Source organism: Hydra vulgaris, chromosome 11 (genome assembly GCF_038396675.1).
Source record: "Hydra vulgaris chromosome 11, alternate assembly HydraT2T_AEP".
NCBI lineage: Eukaryota > Metazoa > Cnidaria > Hydrozoa > Anthoathecata > Hydridae > Hydra > Hydra vulgaris.
In genome coordinates, this window is record NC_088930.1 from 50032329 (window position 1) to 50051330 (window position 19002).

Consider the following 19002-nt stretch of genomic DNA (forward strand, 5'->3'; position numbering starts at 1 on the left):
TATTGTACTATTTTAGAAATAATTTTTTTTTTTCCTCTTGCCTTATAGTTGATCTCCATATTCCTGTCTGACTTGCAGTTTCTATTTTAATACCTTTTTCATATAACTTTTTACATTTTCTAGCTAATTTATTTGTACTTAAAGATTCAGTTATCACAATATTAGATGCTAATTTGGTTCTATTGTATACTCACTTTCTTGATTTTTTAGTTTCCACTGGTTTGCAATTGTCTTGTGAATCTAAATCTGAACCACTTTCTTCTGATGCAGTTGAACTGCTAACTGGAAAATATAAATTACTTTGCTTGTCGAAGTTGTATCTTTTACATTACAAACTCTGACTTTTGAAGGATTTACACTTGTGACACTTGCGTACTGTGACCTACTTCTTCTGAACTTAATAATTGTTGGTTATAAAATTTTTTATCTTCTAGACTAAGCAACATGCCCTTAATATTGGGGATATCAAAAGAGATCCAAAAACAGAGCATTCTTCCTTTTCGCCAGGCTTTTTATTATTTTTTTCAATAACCTTTTCAATTTTTTTCCAACTGATTTTTTAGAAATACTTGGAAAGTTGAGTTTGTTCCATAATTTACTTATTTCGACAGCAATTAACTTTACTCTTTCTTTTCTGCTTTTTTCAATTGATGCCAGGTAGTTGTAACGTCCAATAATAAAAGTTTTTTTTAGCATTCTATTAAATGAATCAAATGGTTTTTCAATAAAAGACCAATTCTTGATGTTATACATTTTTCAAGCGAAACTAAATTTTTTGTCCATACTCTTGAAAATTTGTCAACAACAGTTTTGCTATATTTATCGGATCCAGGGTTTCTTGCTGTTTGAGATAATTAAATTTCAGACATGGAGCAAACACCAAACATTAGAATGTTTATACTTATGTCAAATAATAGGAATTTGCAAGAAATTGCGATGGTTGGAGGCTGGAAAAACAAGAAACAAGAAAGCCCTTTAACTTCATTCCCACGTGAGGGGCAACAAGTTGATAAAATATTTTTTACTTTTTTCTACTAGAATTATATTTATCGATAAATTTTAAGTTTCATAGTATCATCTCTCAGTGTTCAAAAATTATAACCATATAAAATTTGCAGCCCCCTCAAATTGAGGGGGGCTTAAATTTTATATAGTCATAATTTTTGAACGTTGAGAGATGATACTATGAAACTTAAAAATTATTGATGAAAATAAATCTAGTTGAGAACAGTACAAAAAATTTTTTATCAACTTGTTGCTCCTCACGTTTGGGGTGACGGGGGAGTATGAAGGTAAAAGGCTTTTTTTTTTCCCAGCCTCCAATCATCGCAATTTTTTGCAAAGCATCAATATTTCGCGAGATTAGAATTATTTTGTTCTATCTCCACAAATCAAAAAATTTGAGTTAGATAAATTTTTTTTATTTTTATAGTTAAAATATTTATTTTTTACTACCAAATCAGTAAAAAATAAATTTTTTCTTAATATACCTGACATTGCATTTTGTTCCACCTCCTTAATGCAGTTTATAAATTAAAATTATATTGTGCTATCTCCGTTTTATCTGTTTTATATTTGAAAGTTTTTGTTGAAAAATTACAACAAAACGTTGAAGGTAAAATATGTATATATATATATATATATATATATATATATATATATATATATATATATATATATATATATATATATATATATATATATATATATATATATATATATATATATTTAAACAACTTTAAAAAGTATTCTACTCAATAGAGTGCTCAATGTTCTTAAAAGAACAGAGCAATTATATATTAGTAGAAAATCACTTAACTAAATTTTTCCATTTGACACTGTGTTTCATCAACAAAGATTCATCAGAAATGTATATATATATATATATATATATATATATATATATATATATATATATATATATATATATATATATATATATATATATATATATATATATATATATATATATATATATATATATACATATATATATATATATATATATATATATATATATATATATATATATATATATATATATATATATATATATATATATAGATATATATATATAATTTTTTTTTTTCATAGATCATAGTTATTACATTTGAACTTTCTTATATATATATTGTTCATGGTTTGGGTATTATTATTATTTGTTTATTATTATGTATATATATTTTTTTTTTTAGAAACTGATCTGACTGTTCTTGGATATCCTAATGGTGCACTTGTAATAGCATCAGCTAGTCGTCTGCCCCCACATGGAGGCCAAACTAGGAAACGAAAGTCAGCACCTAAAACTTGGATACAGAATGTGAGAAAGCAGTTGAGACAATCTGGTCAAGCTTATAAAAATAGAAAAGGAGAAAATGTTCCATGCAAGTCTGTAACCACAAGAAAAGACTGTTTAAAATCTTGTAAATTTAAATGTAGACAACATATCAATGATGAAGAACGAGCACATATATTTTCTGATTTTTGGTCTATGGATGATACCCAAAAAAAGCATTTCTACAGTAGAACTACTGAACGACTCCAGAAGAAACGTCATCGAACCATCAATGAAAATTCGCGAAAAACATATTCATTTTATTACAGCTTTTTTGTTGGTGATTTGCAAACTCGAGTTTGTAAAGAATTTTACCTCACTACTTTAAATATAAGTAGTAGAAAAGTTTATTATCATCATGAAAACAAGAATGATGCTACTGGAAGCCCAGCTTTTTCAAAATGGGGGAAACACACCAAAAAGGTTGTTGATCAAAGATCAAAACAAAGTGTTAAATATCATATCAATGAATTTCCACGTGTACCATCACACTACAGTCGTAAAAGAACAAAAAAAGAATATTTTGAAGCTTTTTTAAATCTTAATAAAATGTATGAACTTTACTCTACCTATTGCAAAGAAAAGAATATTGCCACTGTTAAGAAGCATATGTATAGATTCATTTTTGGGCATGACTTTAACATCGAATTTCAAAAGCCAAAAACTGATTTATGTGATACATGTTATGAATACCATAATGTAGTAAATCCAACTGAGGAGCAAACCCAAAAATTTTCCAAACATGTAATGTTGAAGAATGAAAATCGAGCAGAACGTGAAAAAGACCGCAAACTTAAGGATAAAAATGTCGCTGTAGTATGCATTGACCTTGAAAATGTAATAAGTTTACCAAAATCAAACATAGGAGCATTTTTTTACAAACGTAAACTCTTAGCTTATAATTTAACTGGGCATTGCTCCCTAAATAAAAAAGGTTATTGTATGCTTCGGCATGAAGGCATTTCAGGTCGTGCAGGAAATGACATTGCAAGTAGTGTAACATGCTTGCTAGAGAAGATAATTGCTGACCACCCAGATGTTAATAAACTCATACTATGGTTTAATTCCTACGTGCCTCAAAATAGAAATAGTCACATGTCCATTGCCTTACGTGAGTTTTTGATACGTTACCCAAAAATCAGGGTAATAGAGCAAAAGTTCTGTGTATCAGGGCATTCTAGTATACAAGAGGTTGACAATATACATAGTCAAATTGATAGAGCACTAGCTCCTCTTGAAATATTTAGTCCACTTGGTTTAATCAGAGCAATTGCTAATATTAAGAGTGATGCAATGTAAAAGATTAAAATTAAAAAGATTAATAAAGATTTTGATTCCAAGTTATTTAATAAAAACTTGGAATCAAAATAGACTATTTTAATCCAGTCAATTCTGACTGGATTTATTTTGATTTTTAAGTTATTTAATAGAGGTAACTGGATTTATTTTCTGGCTGCTTAATCTGAGATTTAGTATTTATTTATTTTTGTTTAAACAGATTTAAATATAATTTTTGCACTACAATTTTGTGATACTAAGTCACAGTTGTTTCTTTCAACAAAAACAAAATTAAACAAAACAATGTTATAATGCTGCATAAATTAAACTAATTTATTAATAAAACAAAAGTTTATAAAACTAGTAAAAAAAACATCATTTGAAAAACCAGTTACTAAAAGTGTCTGCCAAGAGTATATAGATGAATAGACACCTCACTTTAATCAGGTTTAAGTTTTTGAATGGTTCTTACCTAACTGTAAAATTAAAAAAGAATTTGAACTTGAAATTATTAAAACTATAATTTAAAGAAAAAAATTATTAATTGCTAATTATAAGAGAAATCCTTTTTCTGTCTACCAAATGAAAAGATTGGATTTTAAGCATTTTCAGATCATATTTACTACAGAAAGTCATTTACTGATGTTTGTTCAGAAGTACGAATTAGCTGTGGCAAGACCTTCATTAGCTGTGGAAAGACCTCTTGCAGTTGTACCAATGGCTTCTGTCTTAAACCAGTGTGCTCAAATTTCTAATGATAAAGCTAAGGACCTTCAAAGTATGTTTAAGTATATGCCTGCTGTAGACATAACATTTTATAATAGTATTTTAAAATAATTTATTTTAATGTCAAAATATTTATGTTTTATGTTTATGTTATGGTGTAAAATGGGCTTTTTATTGAAATTGTTGTTTTTAATGAATTAACCAGATGTGCTTACCTTGCTGAATTTAATATTTGAAATTCATTTCACTGTGAAATGTATTTTGGATAATATGTTCTTGGAGCTTATTTCAACCATAGTTTTATTTTTTTGTAAAAATCTTGGTACATACCTTAGATAATTAAACTTTATAAATATTGCATTTATAAAGTTTTTTTACTAGTTAAAGTAAGATTTTATTCCAATAAAACATATATATGCCAAACAGTTCTTTACCTTGCTACAATATATACAATATATATACAAAATACTAATTTGTATTATATTTTTATATAAAAAATGGAGATAGAACAAAATAATATCGTATTTTATAAAATAAGTGTGTATTATATTGTTCTATCTCCAAATCAGGGTGTGGTAATTCAGACACCTGCACATTATATCTTTTGAAGTATTTACTTTTAAACTGTGGTAGCAAGTATAGGAAATTAATATGAATCTAATTTGTTTATGTCTTTTATATTTAAGTGGTCTACAGGTCCTTTTAAAACTTTGAAATTGATTTTCTCAGTTCAGAGAAACATGGAGTTAGAACAAAATAATTCTAACCTCGCGATTTGACATAAGTAAAAACTTTCAATTGTTTGGAGTTAGCTCCATGTCTGGAAGTTAGTTATCTCAAGCACCAAAAAATACTGATTCCATCACTGAAAAAGAGAGCATGGCCGCTTCGAAAACGGGATAATTTATTCCCAGACCTCAAAAATTTAGGAACCACCTTAAATACTTTATCAAAAAGTCCATCTAATCATATTTCCAATGTTGTTTTATAGATGACATTTAGATTTTGGAGCTTCAGGATTTAATTTTCCTTGAAAGTCTCTAAGCCAGCTTTAAATGAAAATATTTATAAAAATCACAAGCATATGTGGCATCCATAAGGTATGACCGTACATACCCCTCTTTTTTTGCGCACATCTGTATTTTTTTAAAGCATTTTCAACAAAAAAACATTTAGTTAATTCGACATTACTCTGTTACATAACATAATATTGATTTATTCGTGAAACCTAATGCAATTGTTAGTTAAAAAAAATATTTTAGGAGAGAGATTGAAAACGAGAGATAATCAAACCGCTGCACAGTGGTGCAGAACCTCAAATAAGTGGCCATTGTTCAAAATTTTTCGAAACTTTATAAAATGACTTTTTTTTTTTTTAGCAAATTATGTTGTTTATATTATCTAGAAATATATAGGTTTGTTATTTTTGTTCATTAACAGAACCGCAACATGGATTATAAAGACGTCATTTTTGTAATCAATTTCCATTAAAAAGATACAAACGTTTTTTTTTTATTTATTTATACAATTTTTTTTTTGTTTTGTCAGAATTTTTAAGATATCTTAAATTCTACGTCAAAAAAGCTTCACTTCATTAAAGTTAATAAAAACTTTTAAAAATTATTCTAAAAAATGCTAAAAAAATGTAACGTTTTGTAATTTTGAATTCGCTGTTTGTTCAAGCTAATCTAACACAATCTTTATTAAGTTCAGGTTATGGTAATCTCGTTAAAAAAATTAGCTGCATCCCAGACGGCACATCTGGTTTTAAACTCGGAATTAAAACCGGTATAAACACGTGTTTGTTACGATCCAGGCGTAAACCAAAAACACGTGGATTTCGCGGGAAGTTTTACTGGAGTTTAACACGTGTTTTCTAAGGTTTCAAACACGAGTTTTTTTGTTTTAAATACGTGTTTTTGAGGTTTTAAATTCGTATTTTCTATAGTTTAAAACGGTCTTATGCCATAAGTTAGTTCAGGCATAGTAAGTAATCAGGCATAAGTTTGGAAAACTAACAGCTGCTCAGCACGGTTCAATGATAAACCAAAAATACGTAGGTTTTGTTAGACACACTTTTATAGCTTTAAACATGTAAACCTTTTTTCATATATACTACATTATATTTACGACAATTTTGTTGTTTTATTTTTGTTATTTAACGTAAATTATTTTACAATTATACTACAAAGAAAAAATAAATAGAGAAATAAAAAACCAAATCATCAAAAATAAGCTAATAAAGACGTTTAACACATGGTTACCATACATAATATTTAATTTCGATTGATCGCCTCTTACGTCATTATAAAATCTAAAATCGTGTAACAATACGCTTTCGCATTTTTACAACAATTCCAGTAGCATCAAATGTTCTTTTTTATTTTTCTTAAAAGTTGGGTCTCGAACTTTACTAATTCCTCAATTGAGGTCCCCTGTTCAAATTTAACTTCATTCAAATCTTTATCTTAAAACTATTGCAGTAGCCCAAATTTCTTTTTATGTAATGGTGTGACACAATCATTTTACGATAAAACATGGCATCGTTCACGGGAGAGGAGGTTTCGTTTGTCTGATTTTTTGGTCGATCTGTATTGGTAATAGTTTTTGATGATTTGCCTTAATCTATTTAAAAAAAAAAAACAAGTTTTATAATAAATAACAAAATAAATGATTTTCTTAGTCTATTGTTTTGTATTGTACCTAAATAAATGCACTATAAAAAATGCTGTTTGAAAAAATCAGAGTGATGATTCGATGGAAGAGTAAAATTGCTTTTTTCCTTATTAATCACGCTTGTTTGTGTCTGTACATTTAAACGGAATCGACCCTTCATTCTTCTTTTCAAATTGTTTTTTAGAGCCACCTACTTCAACCTAAATAAGAGACGCCCTTTAAGAATTTATGAAACCCATTAAAAAACATAACTCATCAAATATACTATTGTACTTTTTAAATATTATAAACTTTTAAATTAAATGCAAATAAGTTATTACTTTGGAAAGACCCAGAAGCCCGAGTATTTACAAGTATTTACATTAGCATTTGTACCAGGATGTAAATCCTCTCTTAATTGATTTTTGCTTATAAATATAGAAATCTTTAAAGGTTGATTCGAAACCATCTCATTTAGGTTTTGTTGCTTGTTAAAGTGCAAATATCTTGTTTTAAGATAAATTAGACTAATATACACTCAAATATAGGTAATAAATATAAATATAAGTTATACATAATATTTAAAAAAACCAAATGCACACATGCCCCCTGTTCATTAATAGTCACCTACCTTAATCAACATTAATATTATTATCTTCATTAAGTTTCTGAAGTCTTCAATAAATATATTGTCTTCATCTAGATAATGTGATAACGGTAAAACTCCTAAAAGATAAAATTTGCAAAAACAAAATTTAATAGAAATATTATTGTCATTTTAAACTTTTTGAAGTTAAAGATAAATAACTAGAGTTTCAATACAAGTATTTTCATTAACAGTTGTACCAACATTAATATTTTTTCTCATTGTCTTTTTTGCTGAACATGTGAAAAAATTAGTAGTTGACTTTTAGTAGAGTTAGTAAGATTATTTTAGTAGATTATAAGTAAGTAGAAGACTTATAGTAGAATCTTTTCAATTTATGTTTTATTGCTTATTAAAACTCACACATTCTGGTTTAAAAATGTTTTATATATATATATATATATATATATATATATATATATATATATATATATATATATATATATATATATACATACATACACACAAACAAACAAAAAAAGTTCAATATGTGCTAATACATACCACTAGCCATTGTCTGCTTGATAATAGACCCTTACCTTTATCAGCAAAAAAAATATAATTTCTGCAATTAGATAGACTATGCAAGAAATTTTCTTGCTGGCTTTGGCTCATGCCATATTTTTATACTGCTGACTCATTTTTGTATCTTCTAAAACAATTAAAAATTAATTTAACATTTACATATAATTTACAAATAAAAACAATTGATTTACAGATAAGTAAAGTTACTTACGGACATTATTTTGCAACAAAGTATTACTAGATCTTGCTGTCAATATTGGTAGAGTTTATTCGATGAAGCATAGGTAGTATATTGGTGCAGCCTCGCAGCTCGAAGACAAATTTAAACATTCAGGAAATAAATTTCCAGGTAAGGCTGATTGATATTTTTTTCATATATTCTTTCTACTATGCTGAACTTGTTCTTTTCATTTTTGTTAAATAATTATTATTAATAGGATATCCAATAGCATTTAGTACACACACATTTATATAGGAACAACACTAGCATTTTTCAAACATATAACAATAATAACAATACTAATAGTAATAACAATAATACTATTAACACAAAAAATGTATTATATATATATATATATATATATATATATATATATATATATATATATATATATATATATATATATATATATATATATATATATATATGTATATATATATATATATATATATATATATATATATATATATATATATATATATATATATATATATATATATATATATATATATATATATATATATTCATCGCAGTAATACACATATACAGATACAAATACACACAAATATACACACGCCGAAATACAAACACATATGTTTGTATATGTGTATATATTACGTATACATAATATATACACATATACATTTATTTATAAGTGTATGTATGTATATATGTATATAAATATATATATTTATACATACATAATATATAGACTTATACATACACACATATATACATATATATATATATACATATGAATACATAATATATACATATGAATACATAAATAAACACATTTTTTTTTTTTTTTTTTTTAGATTATTCACCTTCCCAAGGCCCGAGGGGGGCCACTACAGTCGAGGAGGCTACTCATTTTTTTTTTTTGTGTTTTTGGTGTTTTTTTTTAGTTGTTATTCGTGGTGCAACCCTCTCTCAACTCTTTAACTCCGAAACACGAACCTTGCCGAGCAAGGCCGCTGCGCGGAGAAACTAAGTTGAGTGCGGTACTTCCAGGGACGTGGTGGGAGTCGAACTCTGAACCTCTTGCTTACAAAGCGAGCGCTCTTACCACTACACCACTACCACATACATATTTTATATATGTTTGTATTATACATACATATATAAACATACATTGTATATATTATATAGATACACAAGTGTGTATGTATATAGATACACGTGTATATATACAGCGGTGGCCAAAAATTAAAGACCACTCTTTTTTTTTTTCAAAATTTATTTTAACCTTATTTTATTTTGGAAAAAGGTATCAAAAAAAGAAAAACATTTTTAGAAAGAATTTTTATTGTATTTTATATTTATTATAAAAGAGTTTATAAATTTTTTACAAAATAATGTTAAAAAATTAAAAAACTGACTAGTAAAAAATATAAATGGTAAAAAAAATTGGACAAAATTTTCAGACCAGTTTCAAAAATATTTAAAAAGCAATAAAAAAAAAAATTAGAATCGTGTTGTTTCTCCATTTGTTTTCAAGCACTCTTGCACTCGTTCTGGCATTGAATTCATTAAAGTTTTGATTACTTCATCAGGCACATTTTTCAAATGATGAGAGATAGAAGATTACAAATCTTCCAAATTGTAAAGTTGTTCTTTACCAAGCTTGTGATCAAGCCACGACCATAAATTCTCTATTGGATTCTAGTCTGGACTATTGGCAGGCCATTGTAGCACTTGAATTTTATTAGAATTGAACCAATCGCTAACAACATGCGCTTTATGACACGGCGCATTATCTTGCTGGAAAATAAATCCATCTTGCAACTGCCATAAATCAATGCTAGGAATAAGCGAGTTTTCCAAAATTTCGAAGTACCTTTCTTTGTTGAGTCTACCATCGAATAAATGAAAAACGCCAACTCCACAGGCACTCGTACAGGCCCAAATGCCTATTGAACCACTGCCTTGTTTTGTTTGTTTCAAAATGCATGATTCATTGAACCGTTCCCTTGGAAGTCTACGCAACATTACGCAACCTTTTCTGTTGTCTACCTCAACGTTCATTTCATCATTAAAGACCACACGGCTCCACTGATCTGTTGTTTAAGCACAGTTCTAGGGCTTGCTTTCAGACCATTTGACAGTGTCCATTTCGTAGACAAGTCTGTAGATGATGCTTGTCTGTTTTCTTTCATTAATCTCACTAACGAGCGAACATCACGGTTATTTTTGAAATTTTATTGCAACCAGTCCTATGACGATCATTAATTGACCGGGTCTCTTTGTTTTGTTGAATTATGTTAATAATGTAAGAGTGAGACCTTGCGAGCTTTTCTGCTATTTGTCTGATGCTATAGTCTTCTTCTTTTAATACAAGAGCCGCGTATCTCTCTTTTTTTTCGATCTTTGCACGCATTTTTGCAATATTTTTATATCCTTATTGCAATTCAAAAAATAAATGTTTATTTAATATCGAAACTCAGGTTTCGACATTTTATTTTATAGCCAACGTAATAAGCAATTAAGACAGTTAAAAAAAAATAATGGATTATTATTTTTAATAAGTGCAAATTAAAGATTTGAAAGTGGTCGTTAAATTTTGTCCAATTTATTTAAAGAAGATTTATAAGTACTCATCAGTTTTTTAATAAGTTAAACGCTATTTAGTTAGAATTAGATTAAAAAAATTATACCACGTTAATCCGTATATTTTAATTAACAAGATATTAAAAAAAAAATTGAATATGTCAATTAGAATCTTCTTAATTTTAATTTAAAGATTAAGAAACCAACTAAAAAATGAGTGGTCTTTAATTTTTGGCCACCGCTGTAGATGATCAGATGATCTATAATATATATATATATTTAAATACATATTTTTATATATTTTTATATATATTTAAATATATATATATATATATATATATATATATATATATATATATAATTAATTAGTAAAAAACACTTATCTAACTTTTATCTTCTACTCGGAGTTTCACCATCGCTGGATCATCAGGAAGAGTTACTAAATCTCAAAAAAATTCAATTTATAGAAAAAAATATTTTACAGGAAGTTATAAATTATTATAAAAAATTATAAAAAATTTTTAATTACAATATTTTTTTGTTAACGGGAAGTTACAGAAAGTAATTATGAAATAATTTTCTTTGGAATGGGGATAGTTTAATTTGGTCATTTGTTTTTATAATTTTTTAAGAGGTATTTATTTTCGTGCCTACATTTAGAAATTAATTCAGATTTTTTAGATGATCCAGCGATGGTGAAACTCCGAGTAGAAGATAAAAGTTAGATAAGTGTTTTTTACTAATTAATTATTGCTCTGTTCTTTAAGAACATTGAGCACTCTATTTGTAAAATACACTAACATAATTTACATATATATATATATATATATATATATATATATATATATATATATATATATATATATATATATATATATATATATATATATATATATATATATATATTTAAATATATATATATATATATATATACATATATATATATATATATATATATATATATATATATATATATATATATATATATATATATATATATATATATATACATATATTTATATACATATATATATATATATGTATATATAGATATATATATATATGTATAAATATATATATATATGCTAATACTTAGCAAAAACTGTATTTATTTAACATATAAATTTGCTCGACAAATGTTTTCCTGAATGTTCTTGTTACACCTCTAAAGCCTTTGGAATAATAAAAATGCAATAAATTTGAAAAATCGCGCTCTTTTAGTAATGGTTTCACATTCGTTGTGAAAACTTTTAATAATTTAATACTCCATTTTTGTAAAGGAAAAACCATCACTAAAAATATCCAAGCTGGTTTTTAGGTAAAATATGGTAGTTACTTTCAGGGAATGAAAACCATATTCTTGACACGTGTTATTCTTAGTGTTTTCGGGAGTTTTAAACACGCAACAGAAACCACGCGTAGCTTTTTAACTAGTTGTGCCGTCTGGGATATATTCATATATTATGATTAATTTTTAGTTACTAACATGCAACCTTTTTTATGCTCTAATATTTTCAAAGTATATAATTCGTTTAAAATGAATATAAATGCAAAAAATTTAAAAAATTTTATAAACACCAACAACAATGTTATGATGCTTGGTTAAAAAAAAATTTACTTTTTTGTTTTAAGTTCATACACACGTTTATTTTTTTATCGTGAAATTTTTTTAAAAAAGGTATTTTTTTAATGTGTTTTGTAAATGGCGCCAGAGGGACAGAAACTAATTTAATAATTTTTCTTTACTACCAATGGTATAATGGTATATGGCAGTCTTAAAAAAGTTCAGTTAAAGTTAATAAATTTTATAGATTTTATAACAATTTTAAATGACGAGTACTTTTAATGCAACAATCGATTTTTAAAAACAATTTTTTCAGTATTATTGGAATCGTTTTATTTATTTACATAGAAACGAATTTTCTATATTAATCAGTTATGTGAAAAGATGTAACTTAAATAAGATTATGGTAAAAAAACAAAAAAAAAATATTTCTAAATTTACATAAAATTAAAATTTATCAAATTATTTGTTTATTTAAAATTATTATATTAGTTTATTAATATTAATCATGAGAGTAATCAGGCAAATCAACGTCACTATTTTTTAAGTCTTGTAATAATTCACTAAAAAAAGCTTGTTCTTCTTCGGTCTCTTCTTGTTTGTATGCTTCTTCTTCCTTATCTTTGTCTGTATCACTATCTTTAACTAGTTTATTTATTTGGTTCGGTGTTTTCTCGTCTTCATATTCGCAAACAACTTTACTATTTTCTGGTAACTCTACTAGCGAAAGCATTTAGCTTGTGAGTTTGTATTTATTTGCCATTGCCTTGTTGCTATTTTCAATTATTGTTGAAATAATGGGATCACTTGTTTCCAAACATTTATTTAGCATATCTCGGTTTGTCAAAGCTATATTTCTTATAAATATCTAATATGAAATAAAAAAATATGTATAAGTTTTGTATAAAAAAATTTTATACAATACTTATACATATTTTTCATTTGATTAAACTATAAAAGGGTATGTAAAAAAATTAAACTATAAAAGGGTATGTAAGGATGATCTTGAAGATTACTAAGTTTGCATTTACTAACATTTATTAACTTAAGTTAAAATTTGAAATAATGTAAAGAAACATTAAAAATAGTTAATTAACTTTATATTAAAATAAGTTTTAAAATTTTCATATTTCAAATTAGATATGAACTAAATAACATGTTAAACCTTCAGTTATTTTACTTTCAATTTTTTTAATTAAATCTTATTTAATTAAAAAAATGTTTTTTGATTTAATTAAAATCTTTTTTAATTAAATCTAAATCAAATATAAATCAAAACAAGACAATCGATTGGCGCCTCTGTCTCCCAAAAAGACATTAGATAAAATAAAAATTTGGTACCAACAGTGCGGTTAAAAATTCAATGAACTTTGGCACGTGCCAAGATAAATGAAAAACTAAAATGAAAGGAAAGTAGTTTTAATCATTTTATGATTGATTTCAATAGAGATTTTCATGTTGATTAGGAATCGTATAGAAACATTGACTTGAAATTAACTTAAAAACAGCCAGGATTTTATTAACACTTCAAAGAAAAACTATTTAAAGCAAATCCCAATAGTTCTAATTGATTCTGACCCAGACCTTAACCCTGACTCTAACCATATATATTTAATTGTACCAATCCCTATTTGTCAGTAGAGGCGATTCTACAAAAAAAAGGGAGGGGGGAGGATGAATTCTTAAAAAGTACGGACTGGCTTCTTAAAAAAAAAAAGGGCCTCAAAACGAAAATTACCTCGACTGAAATGTGTCAAAAAACCGACTAAATTCGTAAAAAAAACCCGGCTAAAACTTGAAAAAAACAATCTTTGGGGGAGGAGGGAGGGGGAGGGGTAGCACTTCACACACACATGTAAAATTGGCTCTGTTTGCCAGTCGATATATGTACATCTATAAAGCAGTCTCAAAGATTTTTTTTATTTTAAAAAAATATTTATTCATTAAAATATTTAACTGAATTTAAATAAATTTCAATAATGACGACAATAAAAACCAGGTTGCGTAGTTAAAAAAAAAGATTTTCTAAACAATTGATTTCTAAATAATAGCCGATTGAAAGACGATATTTTTAGCGATATTCGCGTTTTTAGCATAACTTTTTAAACTTCAACATCAAATTAGAGTACTTTCCTCAAATTTTTAGGTCTCTGTTTGTATACAATTCTTAATCCGCATAAAGAACTAAAACAGTGCCGAAAATTCGTCCATATCTTCGACATTATTTTCTCCTAGAAGTACAACCAAACTTTTCATAGCAATAAACTCAGCAATAAAGCTAATCAATATATTTTTAAACCACGCAATAATAAAGTTCCTCTATTCTAGTTTAAACTAGTCTAATTCTAAAAAGTTTTCCAACAAAACAAGTCTTCACCACGCTAACTCAAACATACTTCAAAAAACGTGGACAGAATTCTAGCACAAAATCTGGTTCCGTAAAACGCAATTTTTGCATACCTAATGTTATAAACATGGCTATTATTCATACTTGTTGACGATTTGACTCTGACAAGTTTAAGTTACTATTCGTACTTGTTCGATTCGTCTAGTTGACACTGACAAATAAGAAAATTAGTCGTGTTTATATATAGGTACACGAATACTTTACGTGAAGAAGTTACACTTGTTTTGTTAAATATAGTTATGTTAAAATGCTTAGTTCTGTTTTAAATATAATATATTCTATTATCAATTGCAACAAAGCAATTGCTAAAATTGCAACAAAGCAACAATCAAAGCTACAGCGACGAAATTTGTTTTGAAAAAACAACTTCAAGTTTTACCGATGATGGCGCAGATGTTGAGCAACAGTTGTTTTCAAATTAGTGTAACTTAGAAAAAGAGTTCTATGTTCAATCTGATTCAGATTCTTATGCTTCTGATGAAAACAGTTCGTCATTCAGAGATTGATCGCAAATCTGTCATGCAATATGTTTATCTGGAATAAATAAAGATTTGTTGCACATACTAGGTCGTCATTAAGAGGACAAGTTAGACAGTTTATTTGAATTAGAAATTGCAGTTTCTTGTTTCATCTATATAAAGCAATGTTTAATAAACCATGTCAAAGTATCAATTAATAATATGCTCATTTATTGTGTTTTTCAAAAACGCAAATATTTAGTGTGTTTATCAAAAACGCAAAGTGCTTTTGTTTTAAATAACTAAATGTAACTTTTTGATAAAAAAATTTTAATCAAAATAAAAGAATTTTATTTTTAATGAAATATTACAAATTTTGTTTATATTTTTTATGTTTTTAGTTGTAAAAATTGTACTTTTTCATTGGAACAACACGTATTTGTTTTTATGATGTTCATGTTATTTTGTAAGCAAATTTAACTTAATGTAAATTGTTGTTAGTGTTCTTTAAAGCATCAACTATTAATAATGAATAGACTTTTTCATTGCAAGAAGTATTAGTTTTTAGTATGAATTTTTGTTATTTGTCATCAGCTCAGCCAATTGTCTTTGAAATGTAATAATAAAATCATGGGCAATCAAATGAGACTGATATTGTGTTACTAGCAGAAAGCAACCCGTAATACGGGTTATGGTTGGTCTGTTACATAATTAATTTATAGTGGCTGTTTTCCACAATTTAAAGTTGCGAAACCTTAACTAATACCCTTTTGGAAAAACGCCTTCAAATTGAAAAAATTAACCCTCTGTAAAATTAACATAAAAAGTATGAGGAGGTAAAATAACTTATCAATTATTTAACATTATTTGAATAATTTACAACTGACACAGGCCATATCAGTGTGAGGCAGAACCATTTTCCTCAACATTCCTAAGTTCAACACAATACGTTTTTAGTTACTGACACAAAATAATATAACACCATGCTTTAAAATAGACAAAAAACTAAAACTAAATTCTTGTAATATTTTTCATAAAATGAACTTTAATTAATTATTAAGATTAATATGAAGTTAACTTGTATTATACTGGAGTTATTAATTTTTTGGTATCCTCTAGATTCATTTTTCTTTTAAAAAGAAAATTCTTATCTTAAAAACGTTAAATGCACACAACTAAATAAATTTAATTAAAATAACTAAGTTTATTATTAATAACTAAGCAGTTGAGTATAAATACGTTTCAACAAAAAAAATTTAATTTATAATCAAACATGTGTATAAGAAATTTAAAAAAATATGTAAACTTTGATCTTTTATATTGCATTAATGCGTCATATGACAAACCTAAATCGGTAAGACTTGTTGTCATACTTCAGTTGCTATCATAATGGAGCTTGTCGGTGTTGTTTAATGACGTTATTTCATGTTGCTTTTAGTAAACTCTAGTTTAATTAAAAAGACATCACAATAAATTTAATATATTTTAATTAAAAAGTAAAATAAAAAATGCTTCAAGGAGCCAAACTAAAAACATTAAAGAAAAAAAATCAAACTATTAATAATTAAATTGCATTTATATAGCTAAATATATTTTCTTGGTTTATAGTAAATTTTAAAATCAGTGAGTTCAATAAATTAAACTACCAATTAATTATTTTTAACAATAGAATGTAGCATCATTATATTATGATTATTGGATAATGAATCAATTTAACTATATTTAAGTTTAATGGGTGAAAAAACAAATAAAATTTTAATTAAAAAAGACATAATAAATCAAATATACAACATAATATATTATTAAAAAAAAAATTACAATTTAAAAAAAAAATTATAAAATTACAAAAAGGTCAATATAAAAGGTCTGGTGTCCCCACAATGTTCAAGGAAAAACGTCTTGAAATGACTTGTCCAGAAATGACTTTTCACTTTTTTTATTTAACTGTTTATTTATTTTTTGTCAAAGTTATATTTCATGTGCCTTTAGAAAAATTAAATAAAACATGAAAAAAGTTTCATAAATTTTATTATTTCCTCTCTCCTGAACAATTTCTAAAATGTGACAACCGACCTTTGACATCTGAGGTACAGATATAAATGCTTCATTTATTTAACTATACTAATCATATAATTTATACTTAGTTTTTGTTCCAACTCTCCTAGAAGAAAAAATAAAATAAAGCTTAACTACTTGAAGTTTTAAAATTCCAGTTACAGCACAAATAAACAAATTCCTATTAACAAATATCTAATAGCAAAAACACTGACTTGTTTCACTCTTCAATTCTGTGTCTAAACAATAAAAGCACTTAAATGTATCGACGTTAAAATATCTACTTAATTTTTTAAAAATAAATTCACTTAACTAATGTAATTTTTACCTTTATTAGTTCTCTATTGATCAGCTAAAGAAAATAAATCTTAATTAAACTTACGTGGTATAAAATGATAAAAATCTATCTTACTAAGAATTTTAAATTTCTTCTCTTAATTATTGACAATATAATTTTAAGGAAGACCTAAGTTCTTGGGTTTAATTTTAAGGAGGACCTAAGTTCTTGGTTTTAATTTTAAGGAGGACCTAAGTTCTTGGTTTTAATTTTAAGGAGGACCTAAGTTCTTGAATTTAATTTTAAGGAGGACCTAAGTTCTTGGGTTTATTGTATAAAAACATAAAAACCTATTGTTTTACTTTATAGTCAACAACAACATTTTTAATAACATTTTAGTTACTTAATAAAAAATAAAAATCCTTTTAAACTTACTACCTCTCTCTTCATTTTTGTCAGCTAAACAGAAAAACAAACAAACAATTGATTGTAAATTTTCACTTTCGTAGTAGGTTATTAAGTAGATTAAATAGACCTTTGACCTATTTAATTTGCTCTAACAGTCTACAACTTTACCAATAAACTATAATTATTTTCGACAACTCAGTGTAGACTCAACTCAGCTAACACAGAAAAATTAAAAAAAAAATGTTGCAAACCCTTTTTTGCAAATTTCAATATTATTTCTTTAAAAAAATTATTAGTAAACGTTTTAAAAAAATTCACAAAACTTTACAACATTTTGTTCTTCTATACCACATAAATACATCATCTGATAAAACTAAAATATAAAATGTAACGAACAAGTAAATAAATAAGAACATCATTACATACAAAAAATGAAAAGTAATAATTGAAGAGTAATACTTGTTTAATATTATTATTTCATGTTAGCTTTAGAAAATAATTTATGCTGGTACATCATGATTCTAAAATATTTATAGCAAAATCATGTAATAAACAGCGCTAAAGACAAAAAATCAAATTGAGATAAAACAAATTGTATATCTGCAAAATAATTTGTCTTGGCTTTTAGTGAATGGTTATAAGAAGTGAGATTTAATAATAAAATTACTTTTTTATCATTTTTAACAATAGACACCAACGTGAAGGTAAGCCAAATGTCTATCAACTCAAAAAATAACAAAAAAACAACATCACAACAACAACACACAACAATAGCACACACCATAAGTTAATATAATATGCATATAACATAACTTAAGTAACATAACATTCATATATAACAGAACATAAGTAACAACATTACGCAAATTGTTTCTAAAATACATTATTATGTATTTTC